Source organism: Ctenopharyngodon idella, chromosome 9 (genome assembly GCF_019924925.1).
Source record: "Ctenopharyngodon idella isolate HZGC_01 chromosome 9, HZGC01, whole genome shotgun sequence".
Classification (NCBI taxonomy): Eukaryota; Metazoa; Chordata; class Actinopteri; order Cypriniformes; family Xenocyprididae; genus Ctenopharyngodon; species Ctenopharyngodon idella.
Window position 1 is genome coordinate 21,612,759 of NC_067228.1, and position 20,184 is coordinate 21,632,942.

Below are 20,184 nucleotides of genomic sequence, written 5' to 3' on the forward strand. Positions count from 1 at the left end.
TGGTTAGAGAGTCTGACTTGTAACCCGAAGGCCGCGAGTTCGAGTGTCAGTACCGGCAGGAAATGGTGGAGGGAGTGAATGAACAGAGCTCTCTTCCACTCTCATTACCCACAACTGAGGTGCCCTTGAGCAAGGCACCTAACCCTGCAGCAAAAATGGCTGCCCACTGCTCCAGGTGTGTGTTCAATACTCACTGCTCTGTGTGTGCACTTGGATGGGTAAAATGCAGAGCAAAAATTCTGAGTATGGGACACCATACTTGTTTACTGTACACTGCCGAAAAGTTTGAAGTATTCTCTTCTTCTAAGATGTTCCTAATTCAGCGTATTAGAATGATTTCTGAAGGATCATGTGACACTGAATTTTCAGCAGCCATTGCTCCAGTCTTCAGTTTTGCCATCACAGGAATACTACATTTTAAAATATTATAATATAAAATAACTTATTTCACAATTGAACTGTGTACTGTATTTTTAATCAAGAAGCCAAAGTGAGCCTTAGTGAGCATAAGAGACTTTTCATATGTGTGTGTAAATGTAGCTCTATTTACCATTTCTATAACACACTACTCAAAAGATTTTATTAAATGCAAATGACAGCCACAGCCCTTCAATACAACAAACAAATCCCTCACAGACAGACTCTCCATTTAGTCCTGTTAATCTATCCTGGTAAATCTCTCAGATAATTCAGATCTCCTGTGCCTGTGTGCAAAAATCAATTAAACGGCCAGCGGTCATGGGAGAAGGCCATTACACTTTATCATGAGTTTGCTGTGAAGTCAGCACAGGAGAAAAGAGAAAGAGAGAGGAGTAGTGGAGAGGTCAGGGTTGTGAACTCAATCAACTCACTGGTTATTGTGAGACCCTCAAACCCAGGGGGCCACTGTCATCCTGTCGCCACTGACTGGCCCTGCTGCAGGTGCTTAGACATGGATGGTTAAACAAGTGTAGGTACGGGTCAGGTCACGTTGCACATTGATGGCCTAGGGGACGAGGAAGGAATTCATATGAGGACAGTATTACAGTCCTGCACCTTAGCTCAAACAGGAAACAAACTTCTGAGGCATTCGGAAACAGGTTTCTTAACACCACTCACCACAAACATAATGGTAAACTAATATACTTTCATCGCACCCAGCATGACATAACTGTCCTCTTAATAAGCTTTCATTCACCCTCTATTGTTTTACTTGCAAAACAAGTAAAGGCCTCTAAATGAAGTTAAGTTACTGATGTCATTTAAAAGGAGTGCAAGAAATGTCAGATTATTAATACATTTGAGAACATTAAAGATTCAATTTTACAACGTAAATTGGAGCTTCTTGGTGATACAGAAACAATAAAACATGATGGATCACATGATGGATTAGCCAGCAGCCATATCACCCTGTAGCCCAAGACTAGTTGCCCACTGAAGCTAAGCAGGGTTGAGCCTGGTTAGTACCTGGATGGGAGACCTCCTCAGATCTATACTGTCAAAAGGCACCGTCCTTCGGACGAGACGTTAAACCAAGGTCCTGACTCTCTGTGGTCATTAAAAATCCTGGCCCAATTTGCCTCTGTCCATCATGGCCTCCTAATCATCCCCATATACTGATCGGCTTCATCACTGTCTCCTCTCCACCAATAAGCTGGTGTGTGGTGGGCGTTCTGGCACAATATGGCTGCCGTCGCATCATCCAGGTGGATGCTGCACATTGGTGGTGGTTGAGGAGATGCCCCCTTCCATATGTAAAAGCACTTTGAGTACTCAGAAAAGCACTATATAAATGTAACAAATTATTATTATACATCCTAACATAACTGGTGAACAGGTAAATACTACTGTAGTCAACAGCTATTTTAGCTATTAAGCAAAAAAAAAAAAAAGAGACCTATGAAATAATACTGTCTTGGTCTTTTGTTTGTTACGGAGATCAAAATCAAGAAGACTCCATTTATATCCTTCCTGAGCAGGAACATAAATCCATCCATCCCTCCTTCATTCAGGTATTTTCTGAAAATTTACCTTGATATCAATTATGACAGGAATAAAAAAAATCCTCTATAATTCCGTCCCACCTGTGGATTTGTAGCTTATTAAGGGAATTTAACATGTGTTGCTCTCTTGGTAATCCATGGAAGCCTCATGCTAAAGTCGCCTGAAATGTAAATCTGACACAAGCTGCGAAAATTGATGGATACAATTAGCTTGTCTACTAGCATATGCTGTGCTCCGAGAATTCAAATTGGTGTGATTAATTGTGAAGCAAATGTGTGCAGACAAGCAAGCTTTAAAAAGACAAAGCAGCAGTAAAGAGTTTCAACATGGACAAACTTGAAGCTTTACTGCATGAAATCAATTTCACCCAAATATGATAAGGAAATTAATTTTGAGACAGTTTAATCAAATAGTCTGCCATTTCAATTAATTTGATGAAAACTCTTTGTGAACTGGCTACCAGTAACAATTACATGCAAGGGTATAAACAAGTAGCCCCTGGACTGCAATTATGTTAAACAGACCGGCAAGGATGAAAAACTTAATCATTTACTCTAACTACTCGATTCAGAGTCAAAGATGACATTTAAGTGCCAGAGTCTGTCTGAAATTAACCTATGCCCTGAATTCAATGGAAATACAAAATTTGATTAACTTTATTGCAATTTCTTCAATTACGCAGGACATTTTCAAAGGTATTTCTATTTTGGAGAGTTGTCAAAAGTTTTTACATTAAGCTGCAAGTGAATCACCCTAGCAAAAAAAATAACAAAGGTTACGCTTTAGCTATGGTCATATTAAACAGCCTCAAATCACTACTAAAGAAAATTGCATAACATAAGAGTCTTTCTCAGGTAACAGACAGTCCTTTTAAATTAATTGAAGGATTATTCCTCGTTCCTGTCTCTCTCTCCTTCCGTATTTTTTCACCTCTGACTAAACCTCTTTCTTTTAGCGAGAGATTGTTCAGTTTGGTCTAAGAATACAGAAGGACAATAGCTTTAATGATTTCAGACAGCATGTTCCCAGTGTCGCAGAAAGCAGCTGGATTTCAGCATTAAACTGATGGAGCCACAATAAGCCACTTTGCCTTACAATGAAATGCTGATTTAAAAATAAGTTACGGTCAGTGGGTAGAGATCTATAGGTCGATCTTTATCTCCAGCAGCTCAAAGAAGCATTCCTGAATCGGTGTGCTTATCTCAGAATCCCGTTTGGGCTACAGCAGGCCAGCTAATCCCAATAAATGCATTCACTCATCTGAATGGACAGAGAATAGCTGGTGCGAGCCATTGATTACACATTGTCTGTTTTCCACGCTGTCTGCATATAGCTGTGCAATATCCCAAAGGGTTGGATCACAAATGAGATCTCTTTAATCTAATTTCTTTCTCCGAGACAGTAGTGAGATTAAATTGAGGGTAAATGGAGACTTTTGCTCAAATCTCTTATTTCCCAAAGTTTCCTTTACTCAAAACTAAATTCTGTTACTCATCCCCATTTGTTCATGAATTGGGCTGATCCGGTTCTTGAGTTCAACTCACTGACTCAATGAGCCAGTCGTAGCCATTAACAGCTCACTGGAGGGGAAGATTATCAGTTGAAAAACAACAATTTTAATCTGTTTTTCACACAAACCAAGTAATGCCCAGATAGCACCACAAAGTCAGAGTTTTTATATTTTGGGGAGAAATCAACCTATGACTGGCTTAGGTTTAGTTGCCTCTACGTGTTAAATGACAGATGAAGGTACCTCAATCTAATATCTTTCACACTACACCCAAAAATACGATACTATTTCTCCATGTGTCAACTACTACGGAGCCCCTAAAGAGACGTGGTGGTGGAAAAAATTTGGGATGGGAGGAAATTTTTTATTTATTTTTTTCAAATCTTTTGCGTTCCCTCGCAAAGATAAAGTTTAGCTCACGAGTTATTGATCCGGGAAGTTAAAATCTGTGAATATATTGCCAACTTTACTGAACTCCTTGAGTTAAGCACTGACCGCATTTCTATATTTGAGTCCAACAAGTTCAAACTCTATGAGCCGCGCATTATTTGTGTGCATTATTAACGTACGGAGCTGACTGAAACACTACTGCCAGCCAGTTGGGACATTAAACAGGAAGTGTTTGTCCGAGCTCACAACAGGTTTTGCAAGGGAACGATAATGTCTTCGCGAGGGAATGCAAAAGTTTTGCGAGGAAATGCAAATATTGCGAGGGAACGCAAAAGATTTGAAAAAAATAAAATAAAATAAAATAAAATTTCCCCCATCCCAATTTTTTCCAAAACATGTCCCTTTAGGGGCTCCGTACAACTACAGCATTAAAAGAGATTGCAACTCTATCAGAAACTGTGCTCCTCATATTTAGAAATTTCTACAATCACCTAAGGTCTCATACAATCATCAAGAGTTAAGTCTACAAAAAAGATAAAATACATAAGCTCAAAGCATTCAAAACAAACATTTATCAAAGAAATTTAAATACCAAATCATGAGCTACATAGCACACATTCATTTTATAGCTCTATACTCTTACTCTTTTACACATGCTGTTCGATATATTACAGCATTTTTACGTGTCAAGTGTGAACAGAACTCAGACAATTCAAGGCACAGTTCACCCAAAAAAATTGTCATTTTGCTTTTTTATAGATATGAAAAACAGTTAGTTCAGTTGGACAATAGAAGCTACAATCAATGGAAAAAAATGGAAATTCCTGTCTGAATAGTATGCATAACATTAACAGGAAGCAGCTCATGGGAAGAATAGTCTCATGTGTCTTTTTATTACTCATAATAATAAGAAAAGTTCTATGAGAAATATCTAAGAAAGTTGGTACGTGAATAAATCATAATTGAAAACTCCATTAAGTCCCCTGAACTATGAAAGAGAAACCTCAGGGTATTAAAATATTCCTCCGGGATGACAATACAACCATTCCACCCCATTTGACATTCTCCTTAGTCTTTTAACACTTCTATGAAGGATTCTTAGTGTGATGACAAGAAGTAGCCAAGTGTAACAATTAATGGTAAGGGTGTCGAATATGTCAAGAAGTAAGCCAACGTGATGTGTGGTCTTCATTAGCTGCCATTAAAAGCTGTGAATGTCAAAAACAGACTGAAATAATGAGTGTCTGAGAGCAGGAGCCAGAAAAGACAACTGCAATGTCTCTTGAAGAACTAGTTAAAAAATAAAAGAGAGGTATGACACGTGAGAACAAACACCTGGAGCCCCCTCAGGTGAAGGGACAGTGATCCTGTCAGCACATGAAAAAAAGACTTGTCAGAGCTGATTTTAATTGGCCGCTTTTAAGGTGGCTGGTTTTATCTGGGAAGAAAGCAGAGCCTCTTTTCAAGAGGCAGTGGAGGTTGTGCGTATGAGAGGGAGAGCCGAGAACATCTAGACAGGAAGCAGAAACCAAAAATAAATGATCCGTTCACTCAGAATACTGATATGTGGCGAGAGGAAGTGGAAACGAGTGAGCCGGTGTGTGACAAGAGAGATAGAGAGAGTGTGTAAAAGAATTTAAATTTGTGTTTGTGTGAAACAAAAATCACAGGCGGTTTGATTTTACAGCGGAGAGGAAGAAGAGAAATTGTAATTAAACCCCTTCGCACCGCTGTTCCACCTGACTGCCTCGTCTCGTTAAGCAATTTATAATTAACACAGCGCAGGAGAAAACATCCTCCCCACCCTCTATGTGATATGATAACTAAAGGTGAGAAACAGAAAGGCTACAAGCTGATGGCTGTCCATCGCGTGTCCAGGGGGAAGCAGGATTATTCTTAAGCGAGTCTGTTCTGTACGACTGCCTGATAAAACTGGGCCCCCCTGGTTGAACAGACACCTGGTTGCAGAAAATCCCAGCAGCTCTCCCCTCCGGAGCAGACCACTAATCAGGTGCTATAGAGAGTTAGAGAGAGAGATAGAGCCAGTAAGAGTTGGGTCCCAAGACAGGCCACAGCTGAGCTCAAACCTGTTAAAGTCAATTATGCCGGGGACGAGTTCCAGGAGAGGGGAGCCATGGGTGAAATTAAAGCCTGGCTCTTGAGGTGACAGACGGCCCTGTCTGTGTGAAGGAATAATCTTATAAACACCTGAAAAATCATCAAAATAATATTACTGGCAAATTAGGCATTACACAGCAAACAGTTGCACCACATTGGCATGTGGCATTTACTGCAATTTATTCAGATAACCAATGCTGCCTTGTGGCCCTGTTTACACCTGACATTAAAGTTGGCATGAAATAAATTCACCCTATTTTCTAAATGCATGTTATTAATCTTATTGTGATCTTATTGTTATCTGTGCATGTTTAATTTTTTTTTTTTTTTTTTGACCTTGTAATCACATTCAGACATGCCTCAACAACTGACAGATGGAACCAAGACCCTACGATACATTTTTTCTTTTTCCAATCCAATTGACCCTTCGCCAGGAGTTTGATTAACAGGCGAACTAACCAATCATAATGCCAAATCCGCTGTTATGTCCGACAAAGCAGTCAGGGGAGTTAATAGATTAACATTGGTGAACTTGAAAAATTGTGTGTACTCACGTCCTTCCGTGGTTGAAACAACATTCCTTCTGATGTTCATTCATGCTTATTTAATGCTATAAATGAACTAATAGAAAGAAATGATCAGTTCACGAGTCGCTTGAACTGAGGCGGTACAGCGATCTGTCACGACACATTAAAGAGCCACAAAATGGTATTTATTGTTTAAATTTCTTTAAAGCTGCAGTCCGTAAGTTTTGCCTCTTTGTCGCCATCTCTGTTTGAAACCTGGAATTGCAGTTATTTGAGGAACTATCATCTTTACGCGAGTTATGCATCGGTACGGCTCCTCAGCGTGGATGAATCTAATGTTTGCTGTCAGTCACCGCACCGGTGTGGATACTGTACTTCGGAATCACAGATTCTATGTCTTGAAAGTATGACCAAAATAAGAATTTTCACCAGAAAATGTCATCTGAACAAGTAACATGTCTGCCACTTTTGTTCTGACCGACTGAGAAAAAAAGCATTACAATTGCGCTGCAAATGGTGATTAAGGGTGCTTTCACATTAGCACTTTTAGTGCGCACCCGGGTTTGATTGACGCCAGAGTTCGGTACGTTTGGACGATGTGAATACTGTCTTCTGAACTCAGGTGCGCACCCGCGAATCGTACCCAAGTCCACTTAAAAAGGGTGGTCTGGGGTGCGGTTCAAGTGAACTCCGGTACGGTTCGCTTCTGATATGAATGCAAACGTACCAAATTGCGGAAGTGAACCACTATTAATGCCGTATTATTTGATAAAAATGTGTGTTTGTGTGTGTGTTTCACTCACTTTCCAGACGAGCGTGACTGACGTGCCCGCAAGCAGAGAGCTGTAGTGTAGCCTCTCTTGTTTCTGCTCGCCTTCAGGTGTTCTACATTCGCAGCAGATAGACGCAAGTGCCGTTATGAACAAAACCAACAGTTCAAAAACAAAAATATAAAAGTGAGGAGAGCAACGTTATGCATTTCGCCACCTTCTCCTGCACCGTCGTTATTAAGCAACGGAGTAAACAGCTGCTGGTTTGATGACGCAAACGAACCGCGGTTCGGACCCAAATAATATAATGTGAACGCAGTCTAGTGGAGGCGGGGGATGGGGGAGCAATCCAACTCGGGTTCGGTCCAGGCAATCGAACCAAGTGTGAAAGCACCCTAAATCTACCGATTACCTAGCTCAGATCACGTTAAATCATGTAAATTATTAATATTGTTATACTTTGTTCTCAAATTGTTAATGTTAACAACATCAGCATTGCGTGACTATGTGTATTTAGTGTGTATTAGCATTACCTGTAGATTTCAAACAGTAGCCACTCCGCAGTCCGAAGTCTTTTCCTGTTGACTACGGGTGAAATACCTGTTGTCACTGATGATTGTCATTTGGACTTTTGGATTACAACTCGCCATCAAAATGATAAGTTTAATTATTCCAGCTGCTGTGAGAAAGGCTATAAATGATCTGCTATCAGAAGCATCCTCACATGCCATACAGCCTACTAGCTGGGACTCCTTCTCTATGTAAGAGAAATGCTTGAATTTCCCGCAGAAACCCACCAGTACCTATTTTATTATAAAACATTATTACAAGCTTACCTTTGTGAATTGGGCTAACGTAAGATAGTTCTGAACACTGGCTGGTTATGTACTTGCTCAAAAAATGATTTTGGATCATTTTTAACCAAAAAAGTTATGGACTACGGCTTTAAAAATGACAATATTTGACATTTGAGACTCTTTCATATCAAAAGTAACCTGCTCTGTCTTGTCTGTCGACACGCTGTCAGTGTCCTCCTTGTTCCGCAATGTATTTTTCACTGCATTAGAGCATGTTTGGCGTGAGAGCGCCATGGCTTGTCGGACATAGCAACAGTAACTAAAGGGGGCGGGTCTTTGCGAATGGTCAAACAATACAGCAAAAAAGATCTGTCACTGTTTCATTGTGACTAAGATGCGTTTCATATCTAGATATTTTTTTTAGCCAGACTGGATTTACACCTGCATTCCAAATGTGATCAGAGATCAATTTGTGACTTTGGTCTTACATAAACAGACATTTATAGTACCAATACTACCAAATTCTGGAAACATTTATGGTTAATTCGAAAAGTTTTGCAGCATTTTTCCGAGTTTAAAACTTCTTAAATCTAGATTAAATACATCTCTTCTTTAGCCAAACATTCACATAATACACCTCATTACCTTGTACTCCAGTTATATCTGATGAAATGCACAAGATTATTTGTTGCTTGAAATGTTATGAACAACAGCTACGCTAATTATTTTCTATTTGCTTCTCTGTCTCTACCTTGGGATGCCCGTAACTAGAGAGCATGTCAGCTCCAGTTTGGATGCAGCCTCTTGCAAAGATTTCAGATGACCCCACACCTGTGAAGAGATGACGCCAACCCCCGCCAGGACTTCAGATGACACCAACTCTGAATCAACATGCACCACTGCCAAATTTTCTGTATATTGTAATCATTATGATCACAACTTGTAATAATTGCTTTAATTAGATCATTGTTTCTGCCTAAATGAATACATGATATTAGCTAACTGCTTGTATTGTATTGTCTTAGAACTGTACATTTTATGACATATGGGCATTACAATTTAGAGTAATCTGTTATTAGAGGTGACTGTATCAAAGTAATGTAGAAACATGCATTTTTCTGTAAAGCTGCTATGAAATGATATGTATTGTTAAAAGCGCTATACACATAAATGTGAATTAAATTTAATTAAATGTGGTCTGCGTCAGTCCTCTAAACCGGTTTGCAGTGATATGATCACAATTTGTCTTCGGTGCATTTACACCTGACTTTTAATGTGGTCAAGTGTAATGCAATTGTGATCACAGAAAACATGTTCATGTCAGCTATAAATAAGGCCTGTAAATATTTCAATTAGGACCATGGCATTCTTTTAAGCACAAACATGTGTTCTTTGTGTAAATTAGGTGCATTATAGACTCTGGCAGCACAGCAGTAACTGTATTCTGTTCAGACACTAAGAGAAGACCGTAAAAATAGGGTCCATGTACTATGTTAATATGGAGGAACTTTCCATTTTAATTATTTTACAGGTGTTTTACCCATATTTGATATTATGCATTGTATTGTGTTGTGCTTTAGGGTTAAAGATAACATCTGTAAACTTAATGGATATTGTCGTGGTAAAAAAAAAAAACAAAAAAAAAAAGCCAGTTTTTTTTTTTTGATGTTTTTTAATTACAGTGTATGGTGATAACAAAAACATTTTGTTGACCATCTAAAATGCCAAACGTTGCATTCTTTCATTACACGAGGTTATTAAAAAATTGCAGGTTTTCTAAACTAAAAATGAAATGAACATCAAATGAATGAATCAAATGCAGCTTGACATAACACTGGTTATACTGTAAACACAATGAACGTGTGCTTACATGACCTGGATCTGATATCTGATGGGTTGACTGAAAGCTTAGGGAAAGGAGCCAAAAAAGGGAATGCTGTGTTTGTATATCAATTATCAGAAACCACTTAGAAATTGTCAGAACAATTAGATATTGTCAAAATAGTTACCACATACTGTTTCCCCCCACCCCCACATATGTGCAGGTCTGTGGCCTTTCTCCCACTTGTATGTTTGCCTTGTTACAAATTGCCGTGCAAACTGCAATCAGATTGCACAAACATGCTCAACTTTGTGTGTTTGCACCATTACTAATTTGCATAATTCTTCTAGGCCTTAAAACAACACAGACACTGCTTGTGAATAAATTATGCTATCAGCAGCCGCAACTCATTCTCAGTGAAATCTCTTTAAATGCTCTTAGAATGAGGCCACAGTGAAATATTTGCTTTCTGAGCACATTTTAATGGCATATGAAATTAAACTGTCAAAATGAAGTCCTCATTCAGTTTTTATAGGCTAAACATGTCCATTAAAGCTTAACGTGTCTGTGTCTAACAAACTACACTCAGATACAGCTAACAAATTTGTTGCTAGCTAACAGCTCAATGAATTCAAACTGTCCTAAGAGTCACAAGAACATTTCTAACAGAGATAATTCTAAAGTATTCTAAGGTCTAAGCTAGGGGTGTCGTGATATACCGGTATTGACGATAACCGTGATATTCAAAACATGAAAAATCATATCGTGTTAATTAAGGGTGTGACAATATATTGCGATAACCGTAATATTTAAAATGAATAATACACATATGACACAAATAATCCAGCGCCAGTACCTGGTTGACATCCCAAAGTACAATAGGTGGCGGTATTGCACCTTAACGCTGCCATCTGGCATAAAACAGAAAAAGATGCAGCGCGCGCAGCTGCTACTGCCGTGCAAAATCATGTCGTCTGATAAGACAGAGGAAATTCTCTACACATCATGTGAGTGAAAACGTTTTTGGTTTCATATTTATCTTTAAATATTATAGTTATTTTTTAATTTAATCTATGTTGATCATGAAAAGTGAACAGCACGTGTAAGATAGGATAGCTACATCAAAAGATGCACAATATATCGGGAGACGTGGAGTGGGTCAGACATGATTGACCACTTCATTAAGTTTTGTTTTGTAGAAAGCCTTTCGTTAAAGCGATTTTCGTTTTTTATAAATTGTATGTTAATTTTAAATCAATGTTTCATCATCCAATTGTCTGGATTTAAACAAATAAGAAGCAAATTTAGCAGACAATATAATGGAGGCGCCGGCGCGATCACTTGCACGTGAACTGGAACGCGTCTCAATGAACCGAAACTCAGCTTATAGGCTATTTGCCTCACAAATATGAGAAATATATTTATAGAAAGCTTTAAATGTCTACTTTTAAACAAAATAATTCAAAACGAAAAAAATAGGCTACTCTCTGATTATGTAATCCATGTGAAATGTGCATTTAAAATGCAGATAGAGATGTTTTAAATGATTTAACATGGAGAATTGTCTGGTTTCAAGCCATCTCGGATATTTTAAGGATAATGTATATTTATAATATAAATATATCGATATATCAATATCGTGAATTCTTTCAGCCACGATAACCGTGGTGTAAAAAAATCTGATATCGTAACAGCCGTAGTCTAGGCTTTTTTTATTTTTTTTTTCTGTAAAGTAGTCATACAGTACTTTTTTTTTTTTTAAATATAAAAAAGCCAACATTAGCCTCAACACATTAGTTAGCTAGGTGTGCAGTACAATATAAATATGGGATATGCTTTATTAGCATTATAGTTTTATTTCCCTATCCCCCCCCCCCCCCCCCCCCCCAAAAAAAAACAACAACAACAACAACAAAAACCAAAGGTATATAATCGTATATATTAGCCTAATTATATTACATATTATATAATATTACCAGGCACTAGCATACACACACAATATATATATATATAGACGAAACACAATGTGACACACTACAACACAAACAATAATTTTCTTTAATGCCTTTATTGAACACAACTTGTGACTTTTTTTTTTTTTTTTACCAGGATGACCCACATGGTTTTTTTTAGTGTTGTGGTTGTTGTTCATGAGTCCTTGTTTGTCTTGAGCAGTTAAACTGCCCAATCTAAACTTTTCACTTAGGCCTACTTTTTTCAAAAGTTTAATGGGATTTTAAATAAAGACAATTTTATTTTTGTATGTTATGTTAACTACATTGTGTTTTGTCTACTTGTGACTTTAATGAATATGACATTGATCAATTGATATGATCAGTTAATCCAGAAAATCCAAAGGATTCACATTTTCTCACATTTTTCAATATTCTTGCCACTCTATATCCCCTGTCTTGCCCCGCCCCAAACCTATGTAGGTCATCTGATGGAATATAAGGAATATAATGCAGGGCAACAACTCACTATGCGATGCATAGAGCTTACAGAATGCAGTTAGAATGTCTGTAAAACTCAAGATATTGGAGCAAAAATGCCCCTTATTGAGTTTTTGTCTCATATTTATCATATGAGTTAAGCAGTATCACGTAACGGATTTCAATATTACACGAGTGCTGTTTTTGTCCCAAATAAAATGAGTGCAAAATGCAATACTTATTTTATACGTGTTTAAAATAAGTTTATATTGTGTTATTTTAGACAACATATTGTCTGTTTTGTTCAAATTTGCCAATGAAACTATAAAGACAAAGCAAAACTGTTCGTCTCCACGCAATACACGGCAGAGTTTCATTTCTGAATCTGCGTTTTGAACGTAACAAAAGTGATTCAGCGGACCATTCATAAAAGACTTGAAGCGGCGCTACACACAGACAGATCGTATGACATGGTATGACAAAGACTTACAGTGATATAGGTTACGCTTACCAATTTCTTGTTATCCACATGGACATCGATGTCCTCATTTTAAGACACTGTTTTTCAATTTCTTTTTTACGTTTTCTGTTCTGTGTCCCAAACCGCTTCCCTCCTCTGTTCATTTTGGACATGTGACTGTCCGTAACAGAGCAATGGCTCTTGTCGAAATGGTTAGCAGTTGATATCACTTAATATAATAAAATATATATATTTTTACAAATTTAAAATGCTAAACAAACATTATTTTTCAACAAACAATTTTTAAGTTTATTTTAAACGTTTTATTCAAAAAGATTTTCAAAGAAATTTTGGCACAATGGCGCCCCCCTCCGCGCGGCACCCCTATGCACTGCATATACTGCATACCCCATTTTTGCGCCACTGTGTGTATATTATTTACAATATATATATATACACACACACACACACACACACACACACACACACACACACCCCTATTTCTCAAAAGAAATATCCTGATGTACCTACCTTTTAATAGTTTGTCTCTGAATTAAACAAAAATAAATTTGTGAAAAAATAAAATGTGCAATGAATGCATAAATCTAAATTACAAAAACAGTATCATATTAATAATCACATTAATCACATTAATAACAGGAGTTTCATTTGAAAAGCATGACATATCAGGCAGATTTAAGGCAGAGTGCTAATGCAACTTTAAAAAAATATTTACATTTAAAGTTCAATAAAATTTTAAATTACATTTCAAATAAAATATTTTTAAAATCTTTATAAATATAAAATATTAAATCCGATACATTTTAAAAAAATACTTACATTTTTTGCTTTCTCTTACTGCAATGCTGAATGCACATATTTTATTTTGCATTTATATTTAAAATTAAATCTTCATTTTCATTCTCTCTATAATCTGAATGTCAATAGGAGCATGCGTGACCTTTAAACCGTGGCATGATGGGACTGAGCTGATTACACAGTATGAGAATATCATTATCATTTCCAGAGTACATTTTCCCTCTGCTCCGAAATAAAGCTTTGATATGCATGTTTCATAGCTTTAGTTAACCTTTATAAGATGTGAGAAGGCTTTTCTGGACCAAATGAGATAAAATTAGAGTACCAGCTCAAGTAACAAAAAATGTAATTGTTTTCCATTTCTCAGCAACAATGTCTCTATAAAACAATAATCAATTCACAATAAAGTCAATAATTTGTCTACAGACAGATAAACAAGACTCTCATTCTGTCTTGTTTTTCAGTTATTTTAGGCAAGTTCTAATTTTAAATGCACACTGCCCAATTAGCTACTGTACAAGTAGCAATGCCAATGAGAGTGGTCTTAGGGGCAGCAGGTGAGACCCAAATCCTTGAGAGAGTTCATGGCAGCTGGCATAAAGCCTGTGTCTGGAGATAGACTGTTTCTTCATGGCTGACTTCCCCCATTGATCTGACTTCTGTATTAGCGAACGGAGGATTAAACTTTAACCCTTTAAGCAGAGTTTTGCATGACAGGATAAATTCAGGATAGAAACACATCAAAATGTAATATTTTGTCCTAAACTAAGGTTGGTTCATAGTCCTTCCCAACAACTGCAAACTCAAAAACAAAATCTTAGTATTGATCGATACAAACTTGAGTGACAAATCGCATTGGTAAACAGGACTGGAGTTTACAGCAGAAAACTCTTCAGTTTTCTAGTGGACTCGCATTGATTGCTTCAGGTCAAAAAAAAAAAAATCATACTGTTTTAGTTATTGAAAGCTTTGAAAATGAAATGGCATGAAATGTGTTTGCCCTCCTTTGCGACCCCAGAGGGGGAGAAAGGAAACGATGTGTCAATATAAAACTTCACATACCTGTGTATCACATCACACATCATATTTTTAAGCATTTTGAACCGATTTATGAGGTTGGAATGAAAAAATATGAGTGACAAGATGTCTGAACAGAAACACTGATCTGCACTTCAGAAGCAGAGGAGAATAGGTTAAAAAAATAACTAAAAATGCATGACTTAGGTGTTTGAGACAGATGTAAAGACAAATGGAAAGGAGAAAAGAAAATTGCTGAGGAAACTGTTACTCCTTCCATTCACTAGGAAGGAAACGATGCACAGCGATCAATACAAGCCAAGCGTAGCGATACTTCCTGAAAGGCAAGTGTCATAGTGTTGATTACTAGTGGCCCCAGGGTAGGTTGTGAGACCTACAGTAACTGACTATGCTTTGTGTTGTCTCTAATGGTCTGCACATCATTTTACTGGGCTGTTCTCTGAGCAGTGACCCTGCTGGGGAAGAAGTCAGAGGCCATGTACTCATGTGGCTATGCTCATAATTATCCAGTCTCAGAGGTGTGAAATCCAATACTGCAATTTTCAGAGTTCCCCTGACAGGTGCATCATGCTTTTAAACGTCATCATAACATTTTATACTCTGGAACGTTCCAAAACGTTCTACTGATTGCGTAATTATTATCATTATCATTACACTCATTTCATATTTGTATTTGATCAATATGGCAAATAAATGTCCTTGTGTTTACTTCTATGCAAAAAAAATATTTTATTAATTTTGCCTTTTCCATTAAAACATTTAAACATCCTTAAAACTAGATAAATTAATAAAAATAATAATACTAATAATAAAACCAATAATAATAGTTATGTAATGGTTATTATACATAAGTTATATAAGTTATGGTTAGGGTTAGATAATTTTGAGGAAAGGGATATTATTGGAATGGAATTATGGTGCGTTCAAGTTATGTGAGAAAGATCATATTTACAAGTTGAATGCACATGAACTCCACCACAATGTTTTAAATACTAGTGGGAAGCTTGGGATTTTCTTTAAAGGGTTAGTTCACCCAAAAATGAAAATTCTGTCAATTACTCACCCTCATGTCATTCCACACCCGTAAAACCTTCATTCACCTTTGGAACACAAATTAAGATATTTTTGATAAAATCCAAGAGCTCTCTGACTCCTCAACAAACAGCAATTTAGCCACCACTTTCAAGTACTAAAGACATTGTTAAAATAGTTGACGTGACTGCAGTGGTTCAACCTTAATTTTATGAAGTGATGAGAATAGTTTTTGTGTGCAAAAATGAAATAAAAATAACGACTATTCAAAAATATCCTCTCTTCTGTGTCATTCTCTTACGCTGCTTATGCTACTTATTTTAATTTTTGTTTGATATTAATTTTAGGACAATTGAACGTAATAGTTTTGGACAAATTAAGAATGTTAACCTGATTCAACTAAATGGCATTGAATTAACCTAATAAACTTAAGTTTACTGAAATAAATAATGTTAATTAAATGCAACATAACTCAGTTACGTGAAACCCGTTGACAAAAAAGCTAAGTAAATCCAACATATAATTTTTTTGAGTGTGGGGTTGAAAAGTAATAACACTAGAATACAAATGTTTTTGTGAATAAAAAAAAGGGGGGAGGGGTCTTGCAATATTTATTCAGAGAGGAGGGGTGCCTTGGCGTAAAAAAGGTTGGGAACCACTTTTATAGATATTTAGCAGTGACATTGTCAGGCTTTTCTATTTACAACGAAGTAAGCTAATTGCACAAAATATGATAGCATTATAATGTAACAATATAATGTAACAATACAGTTTACAGTGGCTTCATAAATTAAAAACAAAGCAAAACACACCTATGTACATTCTTTTTGTTCTTTTTCTAGAAGTAGTAGTGCTGTATTTTTGTGTAATTAAGAGAAGGTAAACCACCATCTTATTCCGACAAAAGTGAGTTGAACGCACCTGCCGTTATAAAAAGGACTTCCCACATCGTAAATACGAATTTCCCAGGAAGACTTGAACACACCATTAGAGCACAATGCAGGACAGATTTGAACCAGCATCATCCACATCATGCTTTCAGCACATATTCCAACTGCTAGGCCATGACTCCAACAAACAGATGATTTTATTCAAAGCCACATATACAGTAAATGGCAGGAACAGTGGAGCAAACTGGCACTGACAAGACACCTAACAGTCCAATTCACATTGTGCTGACAGACGGCAAGAGACGCTTTGTTGGGTTTTGTCAGATCAGTGTGTTAACTTTGTCAGCATCTGTTGCCGTTGGTCGGAGCTTGTTTGTTGTTTTTTTATATTGAGTGTCCGAGAAGTTATGTACTGCAATCCGGCCACTGTTCGCGTTGGTCGGCGTCTGTCGTTGCAGTGTGAATTGGCCTAAAGATAAGATAAACAACTACTTATTACTAATATGAGACAGTGTTGAGACTGATGAACCACCAGGATTTATCAGTAGAAGCTACATACTCAGTGACTGTCAATCATCTCTCCCAGTGTGTGCTAATTTCAGCAGGCTGCTGTTTGTTTTCACACCGCCGTAGGGTATGAAGATCTCAACAATGCTTCAGTCCCTTATCAAAGGCGACGGGCACGGCTGCCGGACGCCCCTCTGACCTTCCCTGCTGCTGGGCCTATTACGCGGCAATTAGCAGCTGCGGCCCGCTGTGGCCGGGAGGACAGCTGCTGCACCCACATGGCAGTAATTCAATAAGAGCTCCCCGCAGGGCGCGAGGAAACATGAGAGCACCTCTCTCTCACACCTTCTAGAGTGAGATATACGCACTGAGTGGGCTCCTTCAACGGGAAGCATTGACCCTGTGCCGTGAAGATCTCTCAAATGTGTGGAGGCAGCAGGAAATATTGCTGAGCTTTGCCATATGGCTGATTGGATTTAGTTTTGGGAGAATTGGATTAAAGGCTCGTCAGAAATGATGCAAACTCTTTAGTATGATGATGGCCGACAATTGCGAGAGAGGAATTCTGTCATAATTGCATTATTCACAAATTCATTATAATGATGAAGGCTGTAGCACACAAATTTACGGCTACACGATGAACCTCTTTGCCATTTGGTGGAGTAAGATATCGGCTTGAATGGTTTCGAGAGAGAGAGAGAGCGTGAGAGTTAATTGCCAACATAACAGGTGACAATACAACTACATCATTTAAACAGATGTAAAAGGATATCAGTGTTTTCAACGACTGCTGATAAAACACATTTTGTGTTGTAAATGTGCTCTAAAATCCCCATTAAAAGATTGTAATTATTCCACTGGGAACTTCTACCATAATCCAAGGTAATTATTGGCATTAATGACTACTAATAGCACTTGTGTGAAGAAAAAGCGAAACAAAGGAAACCGAAACACTAAAGCAACCCCGGCAACAGTGCATCTGGGTAAACACACGAGAAATTGCTCAATAAATCACCGCCCTCCTTCGGAGCTGGAGGCAAAGCTTATGATGTGTCATTTCGGCAGTCTTTTCATCAGTAAATATGAGGGCTCCTTCAGTGAGGAGCATCTCCATCAAACACAGAACTCCTCACAACACTCCAACAACTTCTGTTTGATGGCTCACATTCAATGTAAATGTAAAAGGAAAAAATAAATGCAGGAGATGAGCAGAAAATCTTTTTGTCTTCAGCATGATTAATGAAGAGGTGACAAGTAAGCCTTGAGCTCTGGGTTTACCTATGCAGGAGTTTCTGTGTGTGTGTGTGTGTGTGTGTGTGTGTGTGTGTGTGTGTGTGTGTGTGTGTGTGTGTGTGTGTGTGTGTGTGCGCGTGAGAGTGTGTGAAGGATTGAGTATGTGGTGTGAATGTAAAAGGGGGGGGGGGGGGGGGGGGGGACAGTAAAGGAAGAACTGCAAAGCATGAATGAGGAAAACAAATGGCAAAGTAACTCATATAATATGATACTCAGGAATATTTATCTCTGTTTGATTGATGTAGAATCAGGGATGGGGTAATGTATGATAATATATTACTTCAATAAATGCAAAAATATGCTGCTTTGAACTCTTAAAACAGAGTACAGAAATTATTTGAACTTTTGCACTGCACAATGAATGTAAAATAATCTTTTTTATGTCATGGGAATGACTGATGTCCTAAAATCATAATGCTAATATGACTGAAACCACATGACTGAAAGTATGTGGACAATCATTAATGGGATTACTTATTTCAGCTACACCAAAGCTGCATTAAATCAAACATACATTCAAACAATCCCCTTAGACAAACATTTTTAGCATAATGGGGCCCTTTTATGTTCCAGCATGACAATATGGTGTGGAAGAACCTGCACAAACCCAGACCTGAAGCCACTAAACACCTCTGGATGATTAGGAATGGCGAATTTAAGCTAGACGCCTTTAACCAACATCACTGCTTGACCTCACTGATGATCTGGTCTGAAAGGGAGCAAATTCCTGCATCCATGTTCCAACATCTTGTGGAAAACCTTCCTAGAAGATATTTTTGATCCGCTAACTTTCCTAGAAGAGACTATCCCCCTATATAATGCCCATAGTTTTGAAATAAAATGTTCAAAAAGCACATACAGATGGTTTTTATGGGTCCACATAGGCACAACACAAAAGAATCAAACAAATTTGGGGAATTTACAATAACTCTTATGTGATATTGTAATAATTTTTGGCAAAAAAAAAAAAAAAAAAAAAAACAGGAAACAAATAGTTCAAATCTAGTAACACCACATAAATCAAGTTATTTGTTACATCATGCTATAATATTGCAACCCCATGGTTCCAATATGTTAAAGGGACAGTTCACCGAAAAATGTAAAATCATGTCGTTCCAAACCTATATGACTTTCTTCTTTGGAACATGAAAGATATTTTGAAAAATGATGGTAACCAAACAATGTTGATGACCATCGATTTTGGGATCATTGATGTAAATCTCAATGCTAATAAAGTATATAACTATTACTTACAATAGTATTACTTATTCAGATATAAACTTGGAGTCCAAAGTTGAATTGAATCATTCCAAAATTTTCTACAATAGGAAATAAGGATTTACATTTCTAAAAACCTACAGGATGCATCAGCTTTAGTGTGCTCAACATTTATCTTCTGATTTGTCTTGGAAAATCCCACAAAAAAATAATTACATTTAGCCAGCAGGCATGACTTATTGAAACTTGTTGGGCTAAAAGTATGCGGGAGTTTGGATTACATCTAACCTTGACTTCACCTAAAGAACTCTGAGAAACTCAGACAGCTAGCATCTCCACGGGAGCAATGCATTACTTAATCAACTGATAACAAAGCCAGATAAGGTCTCAATTCCATTAGGGACTAAAATAACTCTCCAAGTTCTTGTTTGTATCTTTGAGTTAGTGGAGATATTTGCAAGGTCCAAAAGGGAGGGACCGAGCTCTTAATGAGGTCTTCTGTTAGATGTGTCAGCAGAACCGGACAGTGAGAGTGAGAGCGCTAGTATAATTACAGTCATTTTATGATGTTGATAGTC

General features: G+C 37.5%; 1 protein-coding gene across 3 annotated transcripts in view; it reads right to left on the reverse strand.

Moving 5' to 3' along the window:
- The window catches only part of thsd7ba (thrombospondin, type I, domain containing 7Ba), a 234,178-nt gene that overhangs the window by 190,351 nt on the left and 23,643 nt on the right, over positions 1 to 20,184 (reverse strand). The window contains exon 2 of one of the 3 annotated variants that reach the window (XM_051905092.1): positions 852 to 985. The exons of the other annotated variants lie outside the window; for them this stretch is intronic. The gene's annotated coding sequence lies outside the window, so the exon portion shown is untranslated. The remainder of the gene's footprint in view (positions 1 to 851; positions 986 to 20,184) is intronic. 3 annotated transcript variants of the gene reach the window in all.